Here is a 7,078-nt window from a genome sequence, read left to right on the forward strand (position 1 = left end):
TTTGTAGTACAAGCTCTATGAAAGAGATGAATTTTTTATTCTGTCATTTAATGTATCTGACTATTTGTAACCACTATATGTGGACCATATTGTCTATGGCTTTTTGTGGACAAAGATACTGGAGTAATTTGTCATTTCCTTCTGTAAGACAGGCAAAAAGGATGGGTAAAAAAATAAAATGAGGTATTTGATAGCAATGCATTACTTCTAGCTAAAGTTATCCAGGAAGATTTAAGATGAGGGAGCCCTTGAATTCACTTTTAAAAGAAGAGAAGGATTTCACCATGCAAAAACATATGGAGAAAATTGATTCTAAGCTCAGTGAGAGACCTACACAAATACACAGAAAATGAAGAAGGGAGAATACCATTCAACCTTTGTTATGTGCTTATTTTGAACAATAAAGTGTGGTCAGCACGAGGAATACAGGAAGAAAAAAGCTAAATAATCCATCCCCTTAAATACTTTTCTTTTTACTAAGAAGAATAAAATTGTAGAATAAAAAATGAGAAGGATCTTGAGAATAGGATTTTTCTAAATCTATTCTGTAGGAAATTGATGAAGAGTTGCTAAAATGTCTTTTGGGAGAATGTTGGGGTTAAGATCTGAAATATACTATTGGAAGAATCATCTTCTCTGCTTCTGATAATAACACAGAATTGTTATATGTGAGATACATGAAGGCTGGTTTTCCTCTTAGAGTAGGAGGTGAAAGAACAAGATAACCAGATCTCTTTAAAGTTATCAGAAGCAAAACATTCACTTGATAAAACAAAAGAAATGCCTGAAGGTTTAAAATAAATGAACAGATAAAACAGAAAGGCAAGGTAAGGAAAAAAGAAGAGAAGAAAAGTGAAAAAAAAAAAAGGAGAATCTGAAGAAGTCAAAAGGAATCTTGGCCATTATGAGGAGTTTATAGGTTAGCAGAAATTCAATGTTCCTTCTATATAAATACAGAAGAGGCCCACTGAGCATTTTGACATGATGGTTATCTCTGTAGATGTATGAGATGAATATATTCAGCAGGAAACATTTTGAATTCCAAGTAAAAAATGAGATAAATTCAGAGATTGCTTTAGGTTAAAGGTCATTCAACATGGATCCATAATAGATAAGAAGTGGTAGCACAGGAAATCATATTACAGTATAACAAAGACAACTGTATCATCTTTAAATAGGCAGATGATATCCAAGTGCATATGTCCTATACATGAAGGAGAACTTTATAATACTTTGTCAAGCCTCATGAGCATAACCCACTTCTAGTTATTCATATAAATACAAATAATATAACCCGACAAAAAAAGTCTTTGGATTATGAAGTCTTGGACAAGAGTCTTAAGTCCTTAGAAAGATGGACAATGTTAGATCAATGATGACTCTTTACATAAGGGTCTTTGTAAGAACCAAAATGAGTTTTGTACATAGGAGGATTTGAGGTCCCTGAAGAACATTCCAGTCAAAGCGTCTAAAAGATAGTTTATGAGGTTTCACTAGAACTTACAGATAGACAAATTCTGAATTTCTTCATCTAGGAGTCATTTGCATAGATTAGATAGAAGCTAATGAAACAACGAAATGAGAGAATGTTCAGAGAGAAAATAAGGTAACATAGCATTAAAGATAGAGCCTTGGGCTATGCTCATAGTTAGTGGACATGACATTTATGATGAACCCACAAAGGAGATTGAGATAGTTTGTATTCAGGAAGAACAAGTGACCAACATCTCTAACCTTTGAAGAGAGATGTAGAGGATCATAATTTAGAAAATAACATCAAATTTATCAATTAAGATATCACTAGTAATATCAGAGAAAGAAGACTCATTTCACTAATGAGGCTACATTGCAAACACATTAAAAGATAGTAGGAGGAGAAGAAATAAAAGTATAGAGCATAGGTCATATTTTCAAAGTTTGTTTGAGAAATAGAGGATATATGTAGCATAACAACTAATCGGAGTGATAGGTTGTGGTAAGGTTCTCTTAAGGGTGGAGGAGCTTGATATGACTTCCTAGAGATCAGGAAAGGAACTGGAAGACAGGGAAAAATTCAGATTATATAAGGAGGCAGCTAGGTGGCTCAGTGGATAGAATCTTGAGTCTAGAGTTAGAAAGACCTAAGTCCTAAACCAGGCTTAAATACTTAGTATGTGTGTGAACCTGAGTAAGTGACAACCTCTATTTCTTTTAATTCACTGGAGAAGGAAATGGCATATCACCCCATGGACAGAATTACACAGAGTCAGATGTGACTGAATGACTGAACGATAGCATAGATCATATAAAGAAACTGGAAAAAGTCATGAGAAGATGAAGAGTAAATGTAGAGGAGTTAGGGGAAAAAGTAACCTCTTCCCCAGTGACTTAAAAGGAGGAATAAGGGTGCATGATGTCAAGAGATTGTGAGATGAGGAAGGAAGATGAGGCAGACCTAAGGAAATAGCCTTGATTGCATAGATAAAGTAGGAAGCGAGGTCTTCAGTTGACAGGTTGAGAAAAAATGATTCAATGGAATGTTAGAAGAGAGAAGGAAAATTTTAAAATAGCTATTGTGGAGAGTTGCCTAAGAAATCAAACATAAAGGAGTCAAAAGGTACCACTGATTCAAACTGGTAAGTTTAGGTGTCATAAATTTGTAGCAGACTAATTCATCAAAACTGTGTATTTTCCAATAAGTAACATGATTTGGAGTCATATTGAGGAATTGTGAAGTAATCCATGGGTAGTGTTTGGCAAGACATGAGGGGATATGAAAAAGAGAAGTTGATTTTATAGACTAGACGATAGTATGGGGTTGAACTTGTTCATTAAACTATAGAGATTGGAGCAGCAGCGGTGGCTGCTCTCTGGGCTCCGGCTCCTTCTGTGCTCCCTGGCCCGCCACTTCAGAGTGGGCTCAAGAGTGGCATTAATGCAAGTGTGGAAGAAAGGCCTGCTGAAAATGACTGAATGTAAGCTTGTGGTAGTTGGAGCTGGTGGCGTAGGCAAGAGTGCCTTAACAATACAGCTAATTCAGAATCACTTTGTAGATGAATATAATCCCATGATAGAGGATTCCTACAGGAAACAAGTAATAATTGATAGAGAGACCTGTCTTGAATATTCTCGACACAGCAGGTCAAGAGGAATACAGTACAATGAGGGACCATTACAAGAGGACTGGGGAGGGCTTTCTATGGGTATTTGCCATAAATAATATTAAATCATTTGAATATAGTCACCATTATAGAGAACAAATAAAAAGAGTCAAAGATTCTGAAGACGTACCCATGGTCCTTGTAGGAAATAAATGTGATTTACCTTCCAGAACAGCAGATACAAAATGAGCTCAGGATTTAGCAAGAAGTTTTGGAATTCTTTCATTGAAACATCTGCAGAAACAAGACAGGATGTTGATGATGTCCTTTACACATTAGTTGGTGAAATTTAAAAACATAAAGAAAAGATGAGCAAAGATGGTAAAAAGAAGAAAAAAAGTCAAAGTGTATAACTATGTAAATAAAATTTGTACTTTTTTTCTGAAAGCATGCTTAAGATAATGTTTTGTACATTATACTAAATTATTAGCATCTGCTTTTAGTATTACCTAGTTTTCTTTTTGCTTCATGCAAATTCTTAGCTTTTATTTGAATGCTTATTTTGAAATGACAATGGAAACTTTATTCCTCTAAGTGCCAGAATTCCCTCCATGTTGGTTCTTGAATGAGCAATGTCTATGGGGGAAAAAAATGGAATATCTGAGATTTTTCTTTTTGGGATTTTTGGTGCATGCATATTTATTATAACTTTCTATTGTTTTCTTGCCAGTGATGAACTTACGTGTTTTAACAAATCAATGAAGTATGTCACACAGTTTTTCAGAGATCCCTATGCTGTGTTTTATTTTATCCTGCTAATGCAGTAGTTCTTAGGTATTTAACTTTGATTAAACCTAAATGATTGTCTTTATTAATTTGGAGGGTATAAGAACCTCTTATGGTCTTCCTATAGATTCAGCTTATAGACACTGTCCTGTAGTTTCAGATCACCTTTAATGAATGTAAAGTATGTCAATTAGAATTAAAAAAGAAATTCCCACTGCTGCTATTTGTCATAGCCACTCCTTTAACAACATATTTTTTCTATAAAAAAAGGAAATGAAATAAAAATGTTTGGGACAGTGGAAAATAGTAAAGGCCTTTTTATTTTCCTATTTTAAATTGATTCATTCACACAGACTCTCTCAGTGGCCTTTACATTTAAGGCAGACGTAATATATGCTAGAGCAGAGGTGTTAAACTTGCAGCCTATGGGCTGCTTGCTCCCAAGTGGGACCACAACTAGATTAAAATGTAATTAGGAAATAAAAGATGCAACATAGATAATGTTAATTTGAGGGGCTGTTATTTTTTTAAGTCAACAGCACCCACAGGAATCTATATCTGTTTAAGTTTGATACCACTGTGTTCACTAGATGGACATATTTGAGGTTATATTCAGACACTACTCTTTAATGATGGAAAAAGAAAAATATGAAGTGCATACATAGGTCATAATCCTAATTTCTTATTGCTTTTTCTCAGAGTGACTCTAGATCTTTCATTGAACTTAATTTTATATTAACAATTCACTCAGTTTTCCTTTTGATTTCAATCATGGAATACATTAGCTTTTTAATTGTCAACAATTAACTAGTAACTAAGATGTATCTCAGAAATTGAATGTAGCTTCCATTCTGGATAAAATTAAGTGTAACTTTCCTTAAATGTTACTTACCAAATTTAGGATCATGAAGCCTTGTCTAGGGGCTATCAATATATATGCCGTACCAAGGGAAAGAAATGGCCATACTTAAAAAAAGTTGTGATACCTAAAGGGATCCAAATGTATTTCCTGTAAGGTTCTTGAATTTTTGATGAAGCAGGGGCAATTACAAAAAAAAAAAAAACCAATAGAACTGACAAATTATTCTTCATTACCTAAATTGTGAGTGGTCTGAGGAAGAGGAAAAGTTTTTGTAAAATTAAAGGATAGGGTGGGGTGGGAAGGAGGAGTCCTGGAAGATAAGCATTTATCTGATTATAATAGTCTTAACATTCAAAATCCAGTACTGAAGTTGAGAAAATTGACCTAGTCTTAGAATTCCTATAACATGTTTGTGGAAGAAGACAGCAAATGTGGATAGTATGCTTTTGAGCCATTATATGAAAATTATAAGTTCTTGGTTTTGTTTGAATTGAGTCACTGCATAAAAATTTAGAACCTAACTTTTGTAATCATAATCTTTGCCACTTTTGTGTAGTTTTTTAGAATATTTGTAGAAACTGGGACATGTTGAGTTGCAGTTTGCACAACGTGATCCTATTTCTATTCCAGTGAATTTCTTTTAATGCTTTCTAAGAACATCTCAGATTTTATTTTGATGGCAACATAAATGTGCATCTTAAGTCATTTACTACATGATAATTCGTATATTGAATTTTACTTTTCAGAAAAGAATAATGCCTTGCGGTAGTTATATGTATAGTTATATGTAACTTTGATAATCACCTTCTAAAAAAAGCAAGCAGCAATTAATAATTAAGTTGCAATTCTAGCTTTAATTAACTATTGTTATAATCTTGGCTGTTAGGAATTTGATGTAGAGAAAAATCAAATAGTATGAAATTATACTGTGACTAGTTCAGTACAATAGGGTAAATATTGTTTCTCCAGGTAACATACTCAAATTAGTTCCTGAGTTTTCCGTTAATTACATAGCTTGAGATCTGTGTGTCTAACAACTCGAAGTGCCTACACGGAATGATGATAGTGAACATACAGATATACTTGGAGAAATAGAGGTGGCTGACTGGAGAAATTGTCAGACTTTGGGGGTAAAGTTTGCTATGTAATACCACATGATAGAAAAGTTCCTAATTCTACTGTCTTTTGTTACCATGTTGAAAATTGTTTTGCCTTTTTCCTTTTTGTGAGTGCCAACTTCTTACTAGAAACTAGAAACTATTTCTTAATGTAACATGTTTACCAGGAATGTATTTTAACTATTTTTGTATAGTGTAAACAGAAACATGCACGCATTGTGTTTTTGTGGAGGGGAAGGGGGTGGAGGATAGGGGGACATATGCAGTGTGATCCAGTTTTTCTACATCATTTGGTTGCCCTGAACTAGGAATATTGGTTGTATCAGATATAAAAAAATTAAAATGACCACTGTTTTAACAAAAATTAACTTTTAAATTTTCACAGGAGTATGTGCTATAAAGTGACCTGAAATTGTTGTATTTTTGTCATAAATTGTACTGCCCCTAATTGCTATAATGTAATAAAGTTATTGTGACTCTAAAAAAAATAAAGTGTAGAGATTGGAAGGTGAGGAGAGTGAAAGGGAGTTATGTCTTGGAAAATAACAGAACACTTGAGAAATTGAATAGGGAAGATAAATAATTAGGAGTAAATCACAAGGAGACACAGGATATTGTTATTGGATAGATTTAAGAATTCATGACAATTGAAGTGCAACATTCATCATAAAGGAAATACCAAGAACATGCGCATGCCGGGGGCTAGCCACTAAAATCTAGATTCAGTGAAATATTTAGATGGAACCTTAGTTGTATAGATTTTGCTGAGCAGGGGAGAGGAGATGAGAAGAGTTTGGAAAATAACAATAAAGAAGAGAAAGTATTCTGACTCCAACCCATTAAAGTGGGGTGGGAGTTGAGAAAAATTATAACAAATACTAGAAAAGAGAGCCATAGATGGGCTATCCTCCAGTAGATCTAAGTCTTACTGAGATACAGAAGATTAAAAGATACCTTATGGCATCTCAGACAAGAAGCCAGCAGACATTTTAAATTCAATATGTCAAAAAACAGAACTTATCGTGGAGCCAAGATGGCAGAATAGAAAGACACACATATAATAGTTCTTTCCCCACAGGCCATAAAATACCTGTAAAGAAAGACTCTCAACAAATTCTAGAGCAGCAGAAGCCATGGACCAACAAAGTGGAGGAGATTTCCAGCCCAGGGTGACCTGAAAGGCCAACGGGAAACATCTGTTGCCCCTGCCCCAGAATAGAGCATAGCCCAGC

The 7,078-nt window shown here is 34.3% G+C and overlaps 1 pseudogene; it reads left to right on the forward strand.

The window, feature by feature from the left end:
• Window positions 1–2,944: 2,944 nt before the first annotated feature.
• LOC140512356 (GTPase KRas-like) lies at window positions 2,945–3,493 on the forward strand (annotated as a pseudogene).
• Window positions 3,494–7,078: the final 3,585 nt, after the last annotated feature.

Source organism: Notamacropus eugenii, chromosome 6, assembly GCF_028372415.1.
Source record: "Notamacropus eugenii isolate mMacEug1 chromosome 6, mMacEug1.pri_v2, whole genome shotgun sequence".
In the NCBI taxonomy this organism is placed as follows: Eukaryota; Metazoa; Chordata; class Mammalia; order Diprotodontia; family Macropodidae; genus Notamacropus; species Notamacropus eugenii.